At 36.1% G+C, this 22,041-nt stretch overlaps 1 long non-coding RNA gene across 1 annotated transcript; it reads left to right on the top strand.

Moving 5' to 3' along the window:
• Window positions 1-4,587: 4,587 nt before the first annotated feature.
• LOC108529123 (uncharacterized) lies at window positions 4,588-21,749 on the top strand. Its single transcript, XR_001885407.1, has 3 exons — window positions 4,588-4,630; window positions 10,943-11,049; window positions 21,599-21,749. It is a non-coding gene; the product is annotated as an uncharacterized LOC108529123 (long non-coding RNA).
• Window positions 21,750-22,041: the final 292 nt, after the last annotated feature.

The raw sequence follows: 22,041 nt of genomic DNA, 5'->3' as shown, positions 1-22,041 counted from the left end.
CAAATTCATTTATATTCATATCTTCCCATCTGGCCAGTTCAATTTCCCTTTCTCCACACCATACCAATACTTCCACTTTTTCTTAAATCCTTTTATGCATGCTCTTATTCCTTTCTATCCCTAACAGTATAGTTCTCTTTCTCATCATTGTTTGGTCATCCTGTAAGTTTTTTTATAACCTGGATTTCTCAATTTGTTTGCTTTTTTGTCCAAGTCCATCTGAGTCATGTCTCCAGCTGAGGTGGATTTATATCCTCATCCTCCACTGATTCTGTTAGCACCTTGAGGTGGGGGAGGCCGGTGGCTGGAGGGGAACCTAGGGACTTATTCTACTTTCTAACACTACCTTAAGGAAGACTGCCACCAGGAGTGGGACTTCTCAGTGTTTGGTCCCCATACCCAGACAAAGCAAGTCACAGAGCAGGTCGGGGATCTGAAGCTACCTGTTAGAAACTAGCTACAGGTGTGAGGAGGCAGCCATGAGACAGGAAAAAAGAAATAAGCCTCAGAGAAGTTTTGAGAGAAAGGACATGCCTAGGGCCTTAAAGCTGAGCCACAAGGTGGAGAGGAAGCCTTCTTATGAGCTTAAAACATAGCCAGGAGCCAAAAATGTTTAATCCTTTTTGATGCCACATGGAAGGACCATGATATTGGGGTCTAATTCTTTCCTTTCAATAATCTTCCACAAGCTGAGCTAACAAAAGAATACTTCTTCAGCAGGCAAATATATGGTAAGTCCAGCTAACTACTTAAAAAGATCTAAATATCAAAGACAAAACTTTAACGTTTTATTCTTTTCACTCATTAATTAGCTGTCCAGTTTCTTTCTCTTTTTAATTTGTGCAAATGTATAGAGCACATGATAAATTTTGCTATATAATACATAGTGATCAAGCCAGAGTAATCCAAGGTGTCCGTTGCTTAAGTGCAATACATTTTGTTAACTATAGTCATCCTACTCTGCTATCAAACACTGACTTTACGCATTCTATCTTACTGTATGTCTGCATCTTTTAACCCACTTCTCTCATTTTCCCAGTCTTTGTTATCCATTTTTCTACTCTCTGCCTCCACGTGTTCAAATTTTTTATTAGCTAGTCAATTTCTGTATGTTCATGTAACTAGTGTGTGCATGGCAAACCATACTGTACCAAGGACTGGAATGGGGCTGTATGGAATGAGTCAATATACCCAAATATGTTTGCAGATATCAAAAGTGTGTGACAGCCTGAACCCTAAATTATTCTGTACCTCCAAATAAAAGTTTATTTTGCAAGAATGGGAGAACTGTATTATTCTGTCACTTCTTAAAACATTTATAAAGCAAGGGCCATCTTGAGAGGGGAAAAGCATTCTCCCTACATTCTATGCTGTCATAAAGGCTTCATGGTCAAACTGAGCTTTCAAGAGGAGGCCTTTCTCTGGTCAATGGCCAGAGGCTTGAGCAACCAAATTTTATTATCTGGATCACAAGATATATAAACCTTGGCTTTAGTAGACCCTCATTACTTCCTTCCACTTCTCCAGGCAAATTCACCTTGAATTTGTACAAGGAGAATTGGCAAGGATTAATAGGCAAGGATGGACAGCTACATGTGCCCTAGCACACTCTGCTTTGAATAAGCTAACTACACCGACTAGAGAGCTGCAGGAGTCAGAAGTTGTTGTTCTCCTGGATCAGAAGGATTTCCCACTACTCAGCTTTTTATCGACATTTTGCCCATTCCTCAAAGGTCAGCTCCCTCTCTCTCGCTACTAGGTGCCTTTCTTGCTGATGGTTCTTATGGCAGCCCCTTCTTTTTCTGAGCCTGTACTAGCTGCACTGTTCTCATTAATAATCCTTGGTACTCTGTCTATACCTGATTACTTGGACACATTGTGCTGCTTTCTAGATTTTTTTTTTTTTTTCTGAGACAGAGTCTTGCTCTGTCACCCAGGCTAGAGTGCGGTGGTGTGATCACAGCTCACTGCAGCCTCCACCTTGTGGGCTCAATCAGTCCTCCCACTTCAGTCTCCCCAGTAGCTAGGACTACAAGTGCATGACGCCAGGCCCAGCTAATTTTTGTAGTTTTGGTAGACATGGGGCTTCACCATGTTGCCCAGACCTGTCTCAAACTCCTGGGCTCAAGTGATCCTCCTGCCTCGGCCTCCCAAAGTGCTGGGACGACCTAGTGTTTCATAAAGGGAAATTTTTTGTCCTTAACTAGATGGACAGTTCCTTCAAAGAAACATCTATACTTCATTATTTTACATTTTTTACTTTCAGGAACTTATTGTTGGAAATTAGTTAACACATGACCAGTTGAATTAAATTCTATACCATTTTAAAAAATAGAGCCTTTTGATTAAAGATACTTTAAAGATCCCAGTAAAATATTCAGATTATTTCAAAATTTATTTTTAGTTTTAAATATAAGAAATGGAATAAATTGTAGTCTTAACTTTGAATTATTTGACTCTCATTCTCCTTTTCTTCGTGACATAGGGATGAATAATGTAATAGTATGGTTTGTACCTGCAGTGACAATAACAATACTAAACAATGTTCATCTAACACAGGTACTAGTATTCTAAACCCTTTAAATGTATTTTCTTTCCATTAGCCCTTTGGGACTGGTACTGTTAACATGCCCATTACTAGCTGAAGAGCTGGGATTTAGGGAGGTGACTTCCAAAAGTCACTCACTCACTTATTAAGAGGAAGAAGGGAATTTTGAGCCCCGGTTTATTAGGCCAGATCCCAAATCCTAATCATTGATCTTTATAGTCTCTCTCTGTCCCTAGATTAATTATTGCAAATGTCCCTCTTGCAAAAACAAGTTGAGCTCCTTCATGTATTACCAATGAACACGAAGTCCAGAACAGCGGCATTCACCTTTCTATCCCTCCAGTACCCCTCCAGTAGTACCCCTCCAGTACACCATGATGGCAAGCTTTCATTCAGCTCTGCTGCCGTGCCCAAACCTTGCCCTTCCAGGTTTTACCAGCTTTGGAGAAGGCAAATATATAGTTCACAGAGCTATGTACTTCACTGGGATATCCTGAAATGGAGATCTGTCCTGTTAAGTACCTGATATTTTATTTTGATACATGTAGCTATAAGCTATACAGTATTCGAAGAAACAGTAGAAACAGGCAAACAGCTGATTTCCCTTTAGTCTTGACTCTTGAGTCAAGAGTTCCCTAAGTCAAGAATTCCCTGAGGGGAATTGTTATCTGAGGGGATCTGTAATATGACAGAGTTTTTCATCTCTAGGTCATTAGCACTAAGTCCAATCCAGGATAATAAGGGCCATAAGGTGTTTTTTTGGTGGCTATTTGGTGCTTTACAAGAAATAAATTTATGTTCTGGTAGACATCAGGTATATAGCCATAAAACCTTCTAACATCTATGGCTTCCTGAAGGATTTTTTAAAGAAGTATATTAATAAGAGTTGATAATTATATCAGAAATGATTTCCTGAAATCTATACTGGAAATGTAAAAGAAAGCTTAAATTCCCTCCACAGACATGGGAAATAGCCTCTCCTATTGTAATATCAAAAGGCTGTGCTGAAATTATTTGCATAAAACTGTGTTGAGGACATGAGCCACATATACATCCTATAAACCCACATGGACAGCTTGGGACAACCACATGGACAGCACTCTATCCCTATGGACCTTCTAGAACTGGTCAAGAAAGAGTAACTGATCAGATGATGTGAGGACCATCTGCAGTTAACAAGAGCATAACTTAGCTACTGAAGAGACATATAGGATAAGAATTAAGAGCAGGGACTTTTGCCAGGTTGCTGAGCTCCACCACCTACCAGCTGTGTAACCTTGGGGAAGGCATTCAGTCTTTCTGCCACTCAACTCCTTAGCTCTAAAATGTGGACCATAATAGGATCAACCTTGCAGGGTTGGTGTAAGCATTAAATGACCTGATATATATGAAGTACTTAGAATAGTGCCTGGTACATTTAAGGATTGACTATTATTATTATTATTATTATTATTATTATTATTATTAATAGATTGACCATATTATAGGGAATGATACTGATGTTTATAATAAATGTAAAGGAGCTCTTGAAATTGCAGTTTTTCAATCCTCCTAAGTGAACTGGAAAATAATCTATATATATTTGACATTGTCTGGGTTCCAGGCACCCAGCAAGTTGCCAAGGATACAAACATGAAAAAGTCATAGTCCTTATCCTTGAGGGATTTATCATTGTGAATAAGGCAGATATGTACAACAATGATCCTCAATTATTATGTTAAGTGCATGAATAGAGATGTCAAGTTGTTATGAGCTGATAAAGAAAGGATTGAGTAATTCTCCCTGGGAGGGCTGCTCCAAGAAGGTATTATTCAACTGCATCTTAAAGAATGAGCAGAAGTAAGTTTACCAACATTCAGGACCTGGTGATGGATCTCTTTTTTGGAAGATCTGTATTGTGCCTAGAATACTGTGTCGACGTTATCACTGAATAATAGCAATATTTGCTAATCAACTATGACATGATGGTCTCTTTATTAGATTTTCTACAAAAGGGTAGAGAGAAAAGAAAATGGGGAGGAAGAGAAATGGTGAGGAGAGAAATTCAGAAAGAAGAGAAAGAAGAAAGAGCATATCCCAAAGGTAAAGTTAAAGATAGGAAGGTAAAAATCTTTCCTGTGCAATATCCCATTCAAAGACAATAATGTCCCAGTGGCTTATTTTAGTAAATTAATCAGACACATCGAAGCCAAGGAAGGGGCCCTGTCTTTCACCGTTACGAATGAAAAAACTTTATTTAGAGACAATTCCTCCAAGGAAACACTGCTGTTTTAACTGATTTTTGTGTGACATCCGGATTTGTCCCTTAATAGGTAATATACAGACATTTCAACTGCAGTTTGCCCAGTTCTGCTTCACTGGTCATGGGGGAAATTCATCTAAAGCTGCAAAAAAGACTAGGAATGTTTGCATCATATTAATAAATGGGAAACCGAGGAAACTGCCAACTGGCAGCAGAGTGTGTTTTGGTGGTTTGATAAGGCTACTAAAGAGTTTATGATGTGACAGATGTTTCACTACACTATTGTGAAATGAATAGATTATGAGAAGTAATTAGATGTACATTGGAATCAATGCTGTTATCATCGAGGCCTTCGGGCGATGCAGTAGATGAGAGTCTTGGCAGCAGGTGGTCCAATGGCTCCGAGACAGGAAGACACACCGCGGGAGACTGAGTGACAGGTTTCACAGATCCAGGGGGTGAGAGATCTGAGCTGGGGCTTGCATTTGTAATCTTTACTCATGTATAAATAATAACAACTCCACCATTGACTTCATATGCTATGTCATAGCCTCTGTTACCCTCACACACGTAGAATAGTGCTGGTTTCAGACACGCAAAGTTATTTTGGTCTCCCTGTTTTCAAATATGCATATGTATGTTCAGTTGTAACTGACAGCTATATCATTTTTTGAAGGAAGATTTTTAGAGCTAATCATCTGATGATTACATTTATTTTTAATGCTTGGCATTGAGCTGCCATTGTACAAAACTTCCTATAGGTTGCAGATCAGAAGCTGAAAAGTACTTTAACTGCCTTTCATCAGGAAAATGATTTCTTCTCCCTGGCTCAATGACTAACATTTAAAGACACACGTTTGCCTCTCTGCTCTGTGAAATCCCTTTGCAGGAGACTTGGCAGGGTCACCCTCCATCCTTGAAGCAACCATATGGAGCCTGCTGCTTTCAAGAGAAGGTTTTGGTTTCTGCCAGTTTCCAGGGTCAGCTATTAGCACACTGGGGAATGTTGAAGTTTCCAAGCACAGAATGAAGAGGGAGGAAAGAAATGGGTGATTAGGGGAATTAAGTAACTGATTCCCTGTGTACATCTGCCACCCCTGCAGGAAGAAATATCTAGTAGAACCATTTATTAGCCCCTATCTGCTTAAAACAGCAATGGTATTTATGTAAAAGAAGGCAGGGAGCTTTATTGAACAATCTCAAAATAATATGTAGCTCTCATAATTAAAGAGATCTTATTAGAAAATATGTAGCATATGGCTGTATACTCATTCACATGTATACAAGTTTATAATACTCATGTTTCTACCTCATTAATTCTATTAGCTCTTCTATTAGAAGAAGTTCCTCTATTAGTTCTTGTAATTCATTAGTTCTTCTACTCTTTTAACAAGCATTCATTGAACCTTTGCTATAACCCTATTACTTGCTGCTACGGATATGAACTTAAGTGAAAATGTCATGAAGAACGCAATTGTGTGTGTGTGCATGCATACATGCTTTCATGTTACTCCCTGTGTGCGTTCCACACAAGAAACTAGATATTTTGTTGGGGTGGTCTTTTTTGGGTGCTTTCTTTGAGGCTAGTATACATTATGTATCAGACTTCACTGAACAGAGAATAAAAATCGATGTCATCTAATTAAATAATATAGAACTATGATATGAAAAACCCTTTAAAAACCAAGGACAGTTAGCCGGCGTTCTTAACTAATCCATGGATGTTTTGGCTTAAGCCGGGGCTGCAAAACATATTCTAAGATGATAAGTTTTTTTTCTTATTAGTAATCTGCTTAATGAAAACCTAGAAAAAATAATGCACTCCACATGTTACAGATTAAAATAAGAATGATAAAGATCTAAATGTATGAAACACAAAGTTTTTGCTTTTCAAAGCAAAGCTGCTTTATTGGCTGTGTCCGGGGATCTCTAGTGTAAATCACAAGCTCCTATGATTCTAATAGAGCTATGGTCGATCAATCAAGACCTCCTACCAGGGCAATGATGCTTAATCCTTCATATATAACAGGACCTCATCAAACGGGCACAAGAAACAATCTGAAGAGGAAGGGTCTGTGCAATGGGTCTATCCCCAAATGAGCATGAAGTTAACAGTAATAAAAGCAGCCACTTATGGAATACTCTACTAAGTGCTTTCCAGATGTTATCTCATTTAATCTTACCAATAGACTTAGACAGTACATTCTATGATTATCTTTATTTTATAAATGAAAACATTAGAGTTTGGGTTAAGAAAATCGTCCAGAGTTGTTCAAGGAATGTCAAAACCTGAATTTAAAACTAGTCCTCTGATTTCAGAGCTCATTTGCTTTGTCACCATATTTCAGGTCAAATATTGTTATTTGAGTTCTTTGCTTTTTCTATGGGACTTAAGGTCTGATAGATTTCAAATAAAGAGGAAGGTTATTCACTCTTGGTGGGAGTGTAAATTAGGTCCACCATCGTGGAAGACAGTGTGGTGATTCCTCAAGGATCTAGAAACAGAAATACCATTTGACACGGCAATTCCATTACTGGGTATATACCCAAAGGATTATAAATCACTCTACTATAAAGGCACATGCACATGTATGTTTATTGCAGCGCTATTCACAATAACAAAGACTTGGAACCAACCCAAATGCCCATCAATGATAGACTGGATAAAGAAAATCTTGCACAGATACACCATGGAGTACTATGTAGCCATAAAGAAAGATGAGTTCATGTCCTTTGCAGGGACATGGATGAAGCTGGAAACCATCATTCTCAGCAAACTAACACAGGAACAGAAAACCAAACACCACGTCTTCTCACTCATAAGTGGGAGTTAAACAATGAGAACATATGGACACAGGGAATATCACACACGGGGGCATGTCAGGGGTTGGGGGGCTTGGGGAAGTATAGCATTAGGAGAAATACCTAATGTAGATGGTGGATTGATAGGTGCAGCAAACCACCATGGCACGTGTATACCTATGCAACAAATCTGCACATTCTGCACATGTATCTTAGAACTTAAAGTATAATTTAAAAAGAAAGAAAACATTCATGGTAATTGTATTCTAGCATCTTTCCAAGAATTACTGTGATACATGAATTGGGTTAAATTTGTTTGAAAATTATTTGGTATTGTCATATTAAGTATATTGCCTCAAAACAGAATATTTTAGGATTATTAGGCTTGCTCAATATGACCCAATGCTTTTCTTCATACAAGGAGAATCAGTGACTGCTTGCCAAAAAGTAGTAGACTCTGGCCTATTTATTATTAGTAGTAGTAGCTGTAGTAGTAGTAGTAATTTGTTACTTTATTGTATTTTAGATTCAGGAAGTACATGTGCTGGTTTGTTACACAGATCTATTGTATAATGGTAATGGTTCTAGTAAAACCATCACCCAAATAGGGTATAGAAACACAAATTATCTATTGGGTACAATATTGGTTATAAACACAAAACTTTGAACACAATTCAAAATATCATCATAAAAAAAGAAAATTCATGCAACTCTACTTTCTGATTGAATTAAGAAAATAGTGGCACAAAACAAAAAGCTTAACAGTATGTACTAGAGGATCTAGAAACAGATCTTAACTTATATTCATTGGGATTCCTGCTATATTGACTTTGCTCCCAGTATTAACTATGGGGCTTTGAATGAACATGCCCATGGGTTCTAGTGATTGGTGTATTATTCCGTCTCTACCATAGCAATTAATTACACAATACCCTCAGGTAGTTAAATTAAATAGTATCTTTGGGTGATTGAATTAAACAAGATCCTCAGGTGGTTCATGTGTACGTTAAAGTCAGAAAAGCGCTAGTCCAACTTAGCAATGCTTAAACATCTCCACCCATACGAATGCCATTCTGCCTTTGGACAGATCTGGCTGTTAAAAAGTTTGAAGTAAACTTTGTCTCCAAATAGCTATCAAACTTAGATTAAAACTCTATGGTGAAGGTTTTATTAGTCAAATTGATACCAAAGTTTATATGTAATAACAAACATGAAAGAATGCTCAGAAAACACAAAAAAATCTAGCCAGACATTAAAACATATGACAAGTCTCCGTAATTAAAACATTATTGTATTGGCACATAAGAAGACAAACATATGAGTGGAAGAGAAAATAACCCAGAAATGAAGTCAAGTATATACATAAAATTAGTATATATTAAAGATTATAGCTGAAATCATTTGAGTAATGGTAAATTTTCTAAATAAAGGTGCTGAATAGCCTTTTAGAAATAAATAAAATTAGATCTATTCCTCATATTACAAAAATAATCTCCATATCTATAAAAATTTGAAATATGAAGCCATGTCAATACCAGACCAATTCATAGTTCAATTTCTCCTTAACCTAGGGAAGGAAAATATTTTTGAACTATGACTCAACATCTGGCAGTAAAAAAGGTAGTTGATAAGCTTGAATCCATAGATTTTTTTTTCTCATGACAAAAACACTATAAACAAAGTCAGAAGACCACTAAGACATTAGAAGAAAATATTTTCAGCATACATCACAAAGATCTGCTATCCCTAATATATTAAGAACTCTTAAAAATTGAGATATTGAGGACCCAAAACCCGATAGAAGAATGGAATGAATCCATAAATAGACAATTCACAAAAGAATTATCAAACGGCTTTTAAACTATGGAAAGATGTTCAAATGTACACATAATTACTTAAGTGCAAATTAAAACAACACTGAGGGCCGGGCGCGGTGGCTCATGCCTGTAACCCTAGAATTTTTGGGAGGCCGAGGTGGGCGGATCATCTGAGGTCAGGAGTTGGAGACCATGCTGACAAACATGGAGAAACCCCGTCTCTATTAAAAACACAAAATTAGCTGGGTGTGGTGGTGCATGCCTGTAGTCCCAGCTACTTGGGAGGTTGAGACAGAAGAATACTTGAACCCGGGAGGCGGAGGTTGTGGTGAGTCAAGATCGCGCCACTGCACTCCAGCCTGGGCAACAAGAGTGAAACTCAGTGAAAAACAAAACAAAACAAAACAAAAAAAAACCACTGAGATGTTATTTCCCACCTAGCAGACTGGCAAAATTTTAAAAGTATTATAATACATTCTGTTGGTAAGTTTGTGGGAAAATAGGTACTTTCTCATGTATTTCTAGTGGGAAGGCAAAGTGATACCTATAGCCTGCATGCAAGAAAACTTGGCAATATTTAACAAATCTACATATGCACTTACTTTTGGACCCAGCAATAGCACTTACAGGAATTTACACTGTAATTACACCTCCAATAAAACAAAGATTCTAAATAAACAAATAAAACACAGTACACAGTTTTAAATTGCATTATTAACAATAAAAGTATAAGGATACTAATTGCAACATTGTTTGTAATTGTAAAATATGTGAAACCACCTAAATGCCCATACATAGAAGAGTAGTGGGATAAACTGTGAAGTTTGTACAAGGGAATACAAGTCATCTGCAGAAAGGAATGAAGAAGAGCTCTATCACTGATTTGGAATGCTTTCCAGGATGTATTGATAAGTAAAAAATGAGACGTGCAAAGAGTATCTGTAGTAGGTTAAATTTTTATGTAAGCATGACAGGAAAATAAGAAAATAAATATGTATCTGCTTATATGTGGAAAACACAGTAAAGATAAATGAGAAAGTAATGAGACTGGTTACTTACAGGAGTTATGGAGGAAAGAATGGAGGAATGAGAATAGAATAGAAAGGATAAGAGGAGGATGACACTGTTCTGAGAACATGAGGTTTTGTTACAATTCTGGGTTTTAGAAACATGTTAATGTTTCACGTGCATAAAAATAAATAATCAAAATTCACCAGAAGAGGGAGGAACCAAAAGTATAATGTAAAGAGTAACAAATTAATCTAACTGCATTACAAATGTATAGCAAAGCCACACTGAAGTGGGTAAGGAATAAAAAAATAGATCTAAATCAATTTGGAAAACAATCTTCTGACACTATACATAAAGGTAAAAGACAAAAAGAACTGTATTCAAATACTGAACAATAGTTGTAAAATTTGTTTTTCACAGGAGTATGAGTTAGTGACTCTGAGTCTACTTTATATGTAATCTGGAATTAAATAAATGTGTAAATATATTGTGGCTAATGAGGTCTGGATTTTTCGTTGCCAGATAAGGAGTTACAAATAAGGGAAGAGACACGGTTGGAATCAGCCCTCTGGCGTTGGACTAGAATGACACGTATCGATATGAACTCATGGTTTCTACAATGTTTACAGGTAGACAGATACAGAAATTGATGTGTGTGTGTGTGTGTGTGTGCATGTGTGTGGATACGTACTCATATTTCCCAGTTCTTTATGCTAAGGGGGCCTAGAAGAAATGACACCTCAGATGGAACAAACACACCTAACACCCGGATCTCGGTTTTGAAATGCCATTTTCCAATAAGGGGAACAAGGATTTGTTGGCAAAATTGCTGATTTCATAAAATCCTTCACGACTTTCCAGGACTAGGACAAGGAAAAGAAAAACAAAACAAGATAAGCCAGGAGCATCATGTAGTGCCAGAAATTAAGCAAGTGCTTAAAAAATGATAAACATATGTCAAAAGGACTTTGAAGGGACACAGGCGCTAATCTGAAGTAATTTTCAAGGTCAAATCTAGAGAAAAGTGAATTATAACTCAAAGAATAAAGCAAATATTATTATACTTATTTTATATCTATATTGATATAGACATAAAAATCAATTGAAAAAATTGTCAAATCAACAATTAAGTAGAGAAAGGGCAGCCCTGCCCTACAGTAGAATTTTAATTAATAAGTGTAAAATAAATAATGCAAATAGAAAATCACCATTTGACTTGACAGATACATCACAATAATTGTTGCAAACAGAAAAGACCAATAGATGCTAAAATTAGTGTGCGAAACTATGATCAGAACCATATATTTACATACACTCAAAGTATCACCACACAAGATATCTATTAATTGCAAAGGGAAAAGTAGTAACTTTGCAGTGAAAAAGCCTGGAAGACATTACCTTTAACAAATGATTGGAGTTAAGCTCATCAGTAAGAAAGCATATTGAAATCATGTGCCTTCTGATATGATGCACTTAGAAGGGAACTATGTCATGGCTGTAAAATACTTGCTAAAAATGCACAAGCCTATATCTAATCATGAGAAAACTTCAGGCAAGGCCCAACTGAGGGCCATTCTACAAAAATATCTGGCCAATATTCTTTGAAAGTTTCAAGGCCTTGAAAACAAAAAACAATTGAGGAACTTCCCCAGTTGACGAAGGCAAAGTATGAAATCCTCAGCTGTTTCTCCATGGTTGACTTTAAGCCCACTTATTTTCTATTTACTCTCTTTCTAACAAGTTCCAGTTTGTCTAACTTCTCTTAAAGGAGGCCTCTGGGATGGGAAGCCTTAGTCAAAGTCTTACCTTAAAAGCCTAAAGCGAAATTGTCATCTCGTTTTTTTCTGATATTTGACTCCTATTAAAAGGGACTGAATTTCATAAAATTCCCAAGGAGTTATGCAATGTTGTTATCTCAAATTGAGGTGGGATACTTAAATAGGACAGAGGGGGTGACTGCCAAGCCACTGTTGTATCTGCAGCTACCACACTGTTTCCTGAATCCTGCATCTATATTTGATGTATTATGGAGTCCCCATGTGGAATCTTATACTCATTCCCATTATATTTTATCTTGCTAGATTTTACATCATTGCTCTAGCCTGTTGAGATCTTTTTATATTTGAAGCTGTAATCAAATACAAAAGTCATTGTGCAATCTATAAATTTGTTGAGTAAGCCTTCTATACTTGTATCAGGGTCACAGATAAAAATGTTGAACAAAATCAATCTCCTTCTAGATTGATATCAATTATTACGTAGGATACATTTTCATCATACAAATTATTACCAACCCAACTCACACGAAGTATCCATGTATTCAGTCAAGCATGCTCCATTTTGTTCACCAGGATATAAAAGGGAAATTGTCAAACAAATTTAGAGTTTAGAGTCTTTTTACCACAGTTCATGAATTAGTGTCCTACATTTGTTGTTTGGCTCAGAAAAGGGTCTCTCACAGCATCTAGTATCACAAAAGTCAATTGAAGTCTGTGTCATTCTGGCTTCATTTCTGCTCTGGCTGCCTTGGAATTATCACTGAACAACTGCCAGTGTGTCACTCCAAATAGCATCTGGAGAAAGCAGAGACACTGACAAGCCAACAAGGTATTTTTTGTCCTAACTTCTGTTCCAACAAAAATGATGAGATTAAGTGAATGAGTACTTCATAATACAGGCAACTCGAGTTGCTCCTAGCCAGGAAACATAAGCTTTTATTAGCACATTTATGCCTAGGGTTCTATTATTGGAACACATGTGGGTGTTTTAACACAATTTAAATAATTATATTCCATGTAATTTGCCCAAAGAAAGAAAGTCAGTCAAGTCCACTGTTGTATATGCTGTTCCATGATTTTTAACTCATGTGTCACTCTAGCCAATCTAAAATTAGAAACTACTACAGGCAGTTTATGAAGACACTTATCTTATTTTGCATACATTAAAAAAATCCAGATTATTTATTGTATTATACAAAAAAATAAGGAAAGTCAAGCATGTTAATTTCTTTAAAATCACTTAAAATATTTGTCCTTCCAGAAGACTTATGTGCTAAAGCTCACAGGATGTAATTTCAGCGCTGATCAGTGTATTCCCACTTATAGAAGGAAGATACTGCTATAGCAGCCCCTACTATAGCCCATATTATTGACACTGGAGACATTTGGCGCTTTTAGGTCTGTTGTTTAAAATCCTTCATAGTTGCCAGCACTTGGGGCCCCCTCCAGACCTCGACCTACATATTTCTTCATCTGCGTTTAATGGAATTTTTTAAAGTATCCTTTGTAATAAATGACTAAATTTTCAAGGCTGAGAAATTCAAGATCAAGGTGCTGCCAAATTTAATTTCCTGTGAAGACTTCCTTCCTGCCTTATAGAAGGCTGCCTTCTCTCTGTGTGCTTGCAAGATCTCTTCTTTGGGTGCTTAGTTTGTTTACTGTTCCTATAACTGAATACCTGAGGCAGGGTTATTTATAAAGAAGGTAAATTTGGCCAGGTGCCGTGGCTCCCGCCTGTAATCCCAGCACTTTGGGAGGCCGAGGTGGGTGGATCACGAGATCAGGAGATCGAGACCATCTTGGCTAGCAGAGTGAAAACCCGTCTCTACTAAAAATACAAAAAATTAGCCGGGCATGGTGGCATGCACCTGTAGTTCCAGCTACTTGGGAGGCTGAGGCAGGAGAATGGCAGGAACCCGGGAGGCGGATCTTGCAGTGAGCAGAGATGGCTCCACTGCACTCCAGCCTAGGCGACAGAGTGAGACTGTCAAAAAAAAAAGAAGATAAATTTATTTTTTTATAGTTCTGGACACTGGAAAGTCCAAGGTTTAGGGGCGGCATCTGGGAACTTTGCTCTTAAGGCCTTTAACTGACTGGACAAGGCTCACCATATTATGTAGAGGAATATGTGCTTTATGCAAAGTAAAAATTAACAAAATTTATAAAAAATTAACGACATATGAATCATAGACCTAAATATAAAATGCAATATTATAAAACTAATAAAAGATAACATAGAAAAGAACTTATATGACCTGGGGTATGGCAATTAATTTTTAGATGCAGCATTAAAGACATGATCCAAGAAATACTTCAGTAAAATTAAAGTCTTCTGCTCTGCAAAAGTCACCACCATGAGGATGAGAAGACAAACCCTAGAGTGGGAGAAAATATTTGCCAAAAATATCAGATAAAGGACTATTATCCAAAATATGCAAAGAACTTTTAAAACGCAACAATAACAAAACACACAACCCAATTAAAAACTGGACAGAAGGCTTTAAGAGACACCTCACCAAAGAAGATATACAGACTGCAAATAAGTCTGAATGTGAAAAGATGTTCAACGTGTCATCAGAAAATGCAACTAAAAACAATAATGAGGTATCATTACACAATGATCAGAATAGCCAAAATCCAGAGTACTAACAACACCAAGTGCTGGCAAGGACTTGGAGTAACAAGAATGCTGCTGGGAATGCAAATTTGTACCATCACGTTGGAAGACAGTTTGGCAGTTTTTTACAAAACTGAAATACTCTTACCATATAATCCAGCAATTCTGAAACCGATTCTATAAACTTTAAAAAATTAATCAAAGAAGAAGGGAGTTGGATAAGTGAAAATAAAGCAAGCTTGCAGCACACTCAGCATTAATGATTATACAGTTTGCTCCCTGACCTGTTTCCTTACAGTTGTTTGTCTGTTGCCCCAGAATCACATAAACCCTGTTACAAGATTATAGCTCTTCTCTTAACTGCTTTATAGATAACAACAAACGTTGTGAAACATTGAGTTTTTCATCTGAGATATTCTTTTGGGTCCTGCATAGTGGTGAAACTAACTGACACCAGCTGGTCTGAAGGATCCCATGAGAAGCTAACTCAACAAAGAATGCAGTTTCCACATCCTGATGATTTCATCTCTCTTACCCTGACCAATCAATTACCCCAATTTTCCAGCCCCTGGCTCTCCATAATCCCCTTAAATACCCCAGCCCAAAAACTCCTCAGAGAGACAGATTTGGGGGTTCCTCCTGCCTCTTTGCTCAGCTGCACCGTGATCATTAAACTCTTTCTCCGGAAAAAAAAAATCTTATAAGCTTTAAAAAATCACTAGAGGAAAATAAAACCACAATAAAAAAGGTGTATAGGTCTCACAAAAATTCTAGAAGAAAACCTAGGGGAAACTCTTCTGGACATTGTCCTAGGCAAATAATTTATGACGAAGACACCAAAAGCCAAATGCAACAAAAACAAAAATAAATAAATTGGACCTAATTAAACTAAAAAGCTTCTATACAGCAAAAGAAATAATCATTAGAGTAAACAGACAAACTAGAGAACACGAGAAAATATTTGCAAACTACACATTTGACAAAGGACTAATATCTGGAATCTGCAAGGAACTCAAACCAATCAGCAAGAAAAAAACAAATAATTTCATTAAAAACTATTGAAAGTGGGCAAGTGACATGAACAGACAGTTCTCAAAAAAAGATACACAACTGGCCAAGGCCACTAGTCATCAGCAAAATGCAAATTGAAACCACAATGGGATACCACCTTACTCCAGCCAGAATAATCATTATTAAAAAGGTAAAAAAATAGACATTACATGGATATGGTGAAAGGGAATTCTTATACAATGGTGGTGGAAATGTAAACTAGCACAACCTCTGTGGAAAACAGCACAGAGATTTCTTAAAGAACTAAAAATAAATATACCATTCAATCCAGCAATCCCACTACCGGATGTCTATCCAAAGGAAAAGAAGTCATATCAAAAAGGCAGCTGCATGTATATGCTTATTGCAGCACAATTCACAACTGCAAAAATAAGTGCCCATCAAACAATGAGTGGATAAAGAAAATGTAGTATATATACACCCTGGAATACTACTCAGCTGTAAAGAATGAAATAATGGCTTGTGCAGCAACTTGGATGGAGCTGGAGGCCATTTATTCTAAGTGAAGTAACTCAGGAATGGAGAACCAAACACCATATGTTCTCATTTATAAGTAGGAGCTAAACTATGGGTACACAAAGGCATACAGAGTGGTATAATGGATTCTGGCTATTCAGAATTGAGGAGGGTGAAGGGTATGAGGGATAAAAAACTAAATATTGAGTACAGTGTACATGACATGGGTGATGGGTACACTAAAATCTAAGCCTTCCCCACTATACAATTCATCCATGTAACCAAAAACAACTTGTACCCTCAAAGTATTGAAATTTTAAGTATATATACATATAAAGAAAAAGATGCATAGGCTTGACCCTTTTAACATCTCTGCTTTAGAAACATTACACACTGTAATGAAAGAAAATAAACTGAGAAAAATACCTAGAGTACATACTGTAGAGGGTTACTCTTCCTAATATGTAATGATACACAAGTTGATTAAAAAAATACTGAAGCTCAAACAAGTCAAATTGGTGGGAATATAACTGGCATGCTTTCTGAAAGACAAATTTGATAGTAGATATCAAATGTTTAAAAAATGGTACACCTTTCACCCAATAATTCTATTTCTGGTAACCTATTTTAGGAAAACAATATTCTAAGTAAATAACACGAAATAACAGGAGAAAGCAATACAAAAAAGATCTTAGAAACAGCATTATTTATAACCAGGAAAATCTATATAGACAAGAGAAATGTTCAATAACAAGACAATAGTTAAATTATGTTAAATTAGATAAAATTTGAAAACCTCTAATTTATAATGTCAACATAAAAAAGAGAGAATAAATTATTACTTAGGAAATAATACACGTAAGAAGAAAAATATGCCTATATACCTATGGCAAGATTGTGTGCTTTTAATTTCCTTTAAAACTTTTATCTCTACATCTGAACTTTGTCCCATGGATGTTAACTGTCATGTGCTCAGTAAAAATGTCTAATTAAAATATAAATTTAAAATTAAAAAAAAATTTAAAATGTGTTCATCCCACCCAGTGTGAGAATATATTTTAGGTTCAGTGTTTAGGGAATGACTTTTTCTCAGAGTGATAGTATCCCTTTTCATATATTTCAAGATGGTGACAGAGAATATGGAATGTTACCAATTAGTTTTAGCTTGCTTCCTCAGAACAGCTGCAGACTTTCTTCCTGGGCTCTTTCTGAGATATCCTCTGGTCTCTTGGTGGGACACCAGGGATACTCTGAGCATTGTAATCCTGCTCGACATTTCTGGTCATCTCCATATCATCCCAGAAAAGTAATCATTCCTTCCTCTGAGCTCTACAGAATTTCATCTTTCTGTTACCAAGCAAGACAATGCATTTTAGTTATATGATTTCATGCAAAATGCCTCTGCTAAACTATGTCCTTTAAGAAAACAGGCCATATATATTTTAAATATTGTCTTCACCATTTATCAGGATGATTGATGCATCACAGGGCCTCAAAAGAGTCCTGAATGAATAAACGAATAAATGAATCAAGAGCATCAACTCTATCACTTACTGTACAATTGCAAGTCTGGGTATGGCAGGTGACCTATCTAAGTCACCATTTACTTCTCCCTAAAAATTCAGGTTACAGAGACTTCCAGAAAGGCTTCAGAAGAGGGAAGCAAAATCACAGAGGTGAAGGCTTTTGGTAAACTAAATTACTATAAAAATATGCCAATGTGTTGATTGATTAGCTTCTTCTCCTAAGTGCCTTTACATATTGCTGAAAGAGACTTAAGAGCTAAAGTCATGAGCATTTAATAATGGGAAAATGTATGTGAAAACACTTGAAGCACAACAATAATCTACTACTTATATTTCTAATAGTAATAGCAACAGCAGTAATAATACTTAAAATTAGCAGCAATATGTCCCACCTTATGAAATACTGTCCCCGTTTCAGAAGGAGTATGAGGCATAGTTGAATCCCTATAGAGTAATATATTTATTTAAAGGTGGAAAAAAACTCTCAAAAAATTCTGAAAGACCTTATTTATTATTCTCTGTTTCTCTAGCATTAATGGTGACCCAGGGTCTTTAAAGATTTTTGTGCATCCCCACATACCCAGCTCACTAGTAGCCAGCTTCTTTTCTCTCTCTCTCTCTCTCTCTCTCTCTCTCTCTCTCTCTCTCTCTCTCTCTCTCTCATTTATAAAGACTAGCCAATTGCCATGGATATATATTATACAGAAAATTAAATCAAATGTATGTGTTTGGCACACATGGCAAGTGTGCCTGGCATTAATAAGTTTCTCTCTGTGAACCTGACAGTAATGCATTTGACTAAGATGAGCCTGCTTTTTAATTGGGAATAAAGAACAATTGGTGCTTAGTTCTTAAGTATACATGCAAACTCATTTTATTTTAAAAAGTGTGTGACAGTTGTATAATTTTTTCTCTTTGCCACTTTATTGTTAAATGCCATTATTTAGAAAGCAGCTTTGACCAAACTGGAACTGAATTTTTACCTTAGAATAAGAAGAAAAGTTTTGCCAAGCAAATGAATCATTTAAGCAAAACAACTAGGCAGTTTTAGCCACTTCCAAAGCGACCATTATATACAAATATGTATGTGAATCTTTTATTCTTCAGGATAGTCTTGGCAAGAGTCCTACTTGCACACTTCTGCAGCATTTAGGAACAATAGGACTACACTTGTTTTAAAATATTTTATAATTCAAGTTTATTCACTAACCTGCTCAAGTCATCCAAATTAAAGTACAAATCAATATTTAAAAGCTATGTACTTTAATAAAAAATGGGTGACACACATAGAATAGACAATTCTTAAAAGAACTATAAAGACCCATTAAACATGATTAGATATTCAGCCTCATTACAGTCAAGAAAATGAAAGTAAAGATGAGACATATTTTTGCCTTTACATTTGCACAGATATGATAAGAATAATAACTTCAACAAGTTGAAAAGGTTATACATACAGGATTATTTATATTATCAAAAGCAAAAATAACATGGAAAATTCATGACCATCAATAATGGATTGGTAAAATAAATTATGGCACATCCATATCACAAGATACTCTGTGGACATTAAAAATAGTGAGGCTAATTACTCTTTTGTTGTGTGGGGTCTTCAAGACTGCCCTTAAGTTTGAACACTCAGTGAAAGGACTCGGAGAACTCAGAAAAGCTCTTCTACTCATAGTTATACTTGATTGCAGCAAAAGGAGAATACAGATTAAAATCTACAAAGGAAAAAGGTGCATAGGGCCAAATTCTGGAGAAATGAGGCCCATGTTTCCAGTTGTTCTCTCCCAGTGGAGTCTCATGGGCAGCACTGACTTCTAGCAGTGATATGTGATGACACGTGTGAGTGTGGCTGACCAAGGAAGCTCAGCTGAGCCTTTCTGTCTAGGGTTTTTGTTGGTGGTTAATTGGTGACGCACCCGCAGGACTAGCCCTAGCTTCTCAGTATCTAGCCCCCCACAGGTCAAACTGAAACATGGTCCAAAGCCTCAGGCATACAAAAACAGGTATGCACCATAAATCACATTGCTAGCGTAAATTTTCTGGCATGGCTCAAGGTCTCAGATATACAAAGACACTCATTGGTGAGGACATTTCAAGGGCTCGCAGGTTCTATATCAGGTGCCTATCAAGGGCCAGTAAAGAAAACCTTTAAAATAAGCAACCCCTAAGCCTGTTGAATTAGCCATTTATTTCATAGTCTTCATTTCTTGTTTGTTTTGCCAAAATACCCCACCAACAATACAAGCCATCAATAAAAATGATTGACTACACCAGTGTATGGGGTGGGGAGAGAAGGAAGATGAAGTGGAGATGGGTCCGTGCTCATGTGGAAATAATGCCAACATTGTCGATGAGTAGGTATTTGGTTTGTAAAAGTTCCCTGGTCTGCCCCCTATTAGCTGCGCCCTCAGACTTAATTTTTACTGAAATCCACAGTATGAAATACATTTTATATAGTGACATAGCACATGCTTGCATAGGCATATCCACACTATTGAGACAAATTTCATGAAAAAACTCTTACCTTTACTACATACGGTGCACTCTAATATTTCCCATCCCATTCCATTCTTGTCTATTCTATATCCTTTATAAAATGTTGCATGAGTTTCACCAAACTAATTAATTAATTTCACAATTTACTAATAGTTCACAACCTTCAGTTTAGTTTGATAAATATTATCTGTCGTACTTCTAAGTTGCAGATATTCATTTTTGACATAGAAAGATTTTATAAAATACTATGGATAAAAATCAAGTTAGAGATTAATATATATATATATACCCTATTTTGATTCATTTTATGTAAAATATTATAAATATATTCATATGTGTGTGTGTACCTACAGAGAGAGGTGATGAAAGTTGTTCATTGAAATGTTAAAGATGTTAAAGTAACGTTTAGTTACTTTGTAAGTAAGTTTTTAAAGTGGGGCTTTGAATATTATGGTCTTTATTGAACTTTTGTTTGTTGAATTCACTTTTGGCATGAGCACTTTTTTTTTCTTTACAAAACAAGAAAGCAATTTCTAAAATAAAACAATATCTCAAAATAGCAAAGATAAAAGAGTAACTAATAATATTCATGCATGGCAAAACTACATTTACTGAATTCATCAGGCAGAGTTACCAAGATTTAAAATCAGTTTCAATTTCCAAATATCTCACATTCTTACTTCAGCAAATTTATGGAGGATAAGTGAGAAGCAAACTGTCCCTTTTTGTCACCATCAAGCCATTTTAAAACTTACTCTGTAGATACTAATAAGTTATTATCCTTACCAGTGTTAGCTATAATCAAAGCTTAATAAAATAATTTTGAATATAATTAAATAAATATATAAAACTAGCAAACTTAAATATATAACCCAAACATCCTTTTGTCTTTGTTATCTGATAAAGGAAAATTGTTATTAGTCAGTAATGTTAAACTTTGACAGTGATAATTTACTATCATTTGATAACTCCAAAACACTCGAGATTCTTAACTCATTCATGTGTCACGCATTGGTGTTAGAGAAGAATGCAGTTCACTTCTATGGAAGTTAAAGAATAAAACTTCAAATTAACAGTATTATAGCACTTTGGAAAATTCAATGTTAATTGTATTACATTCTGCTCTTGTAAAAAAAAACTCTGAAACTTATATATGGTTTAAATAGCAATTTTCTATTAGTTTAACTGAAACAAGTCATTTTTTTTTTCCGTTTTTTTCCGTCAGAAAGAAAAGAACTTATGCATAACCACAGGAACTCATCTATTTTCAAGGCAAACCTGTGTCCATCTCATCAAATCAGACACTGAGCTAGGTGATACATATGAAACTGAGTGATTATAGAATTAACAAGCTTCCCTGAAGAAACAATTCCTGATCCTCCCATAATAGAATTCACATTCCTAGAAAACTTTACCACTTTCTCTTGTTTCCATTGTAAGAGATTTCTAGGTGGGTACGGTCATGGTACCTTAACCTTTATTTGCATAGCTACTTTCCACCAAGAGTGCTTTCCTCTGTAAACACAGTACAATGGAATAAAAACCATATCCCTTCCTTCATTTCTCCACACGTTAACCTGTTAAGGCTGAAAAAGTGTACCTGATTGTTAATATCCAGGTCTAACCTCATTTGTGTATCTTCAAAGACCAATATGCACTCAGAAAGTA

The sequence above is a fragment of the Rhinopithecus bieti genome, unplaced genomic scaffold (assembly GCF_001698545.2).
Source record: "Rhinopithecus bieti isolate Rb0 unplaced genomic scaffold, ASM169854v2 scaffold_4981, whole genome shotgun sequence".
NCBI classification, from domain to species: Eukaryota; Metazoa; Chordata; class Mammalia; order Primates; family Cercopithecidae; genus Rhinopithecus; species Rhinopithecus bieti.
Note: the sequence above shows the minus strand (reverse complement) of the source record. Positions and strands in the feature narration are given on the sequence as shown.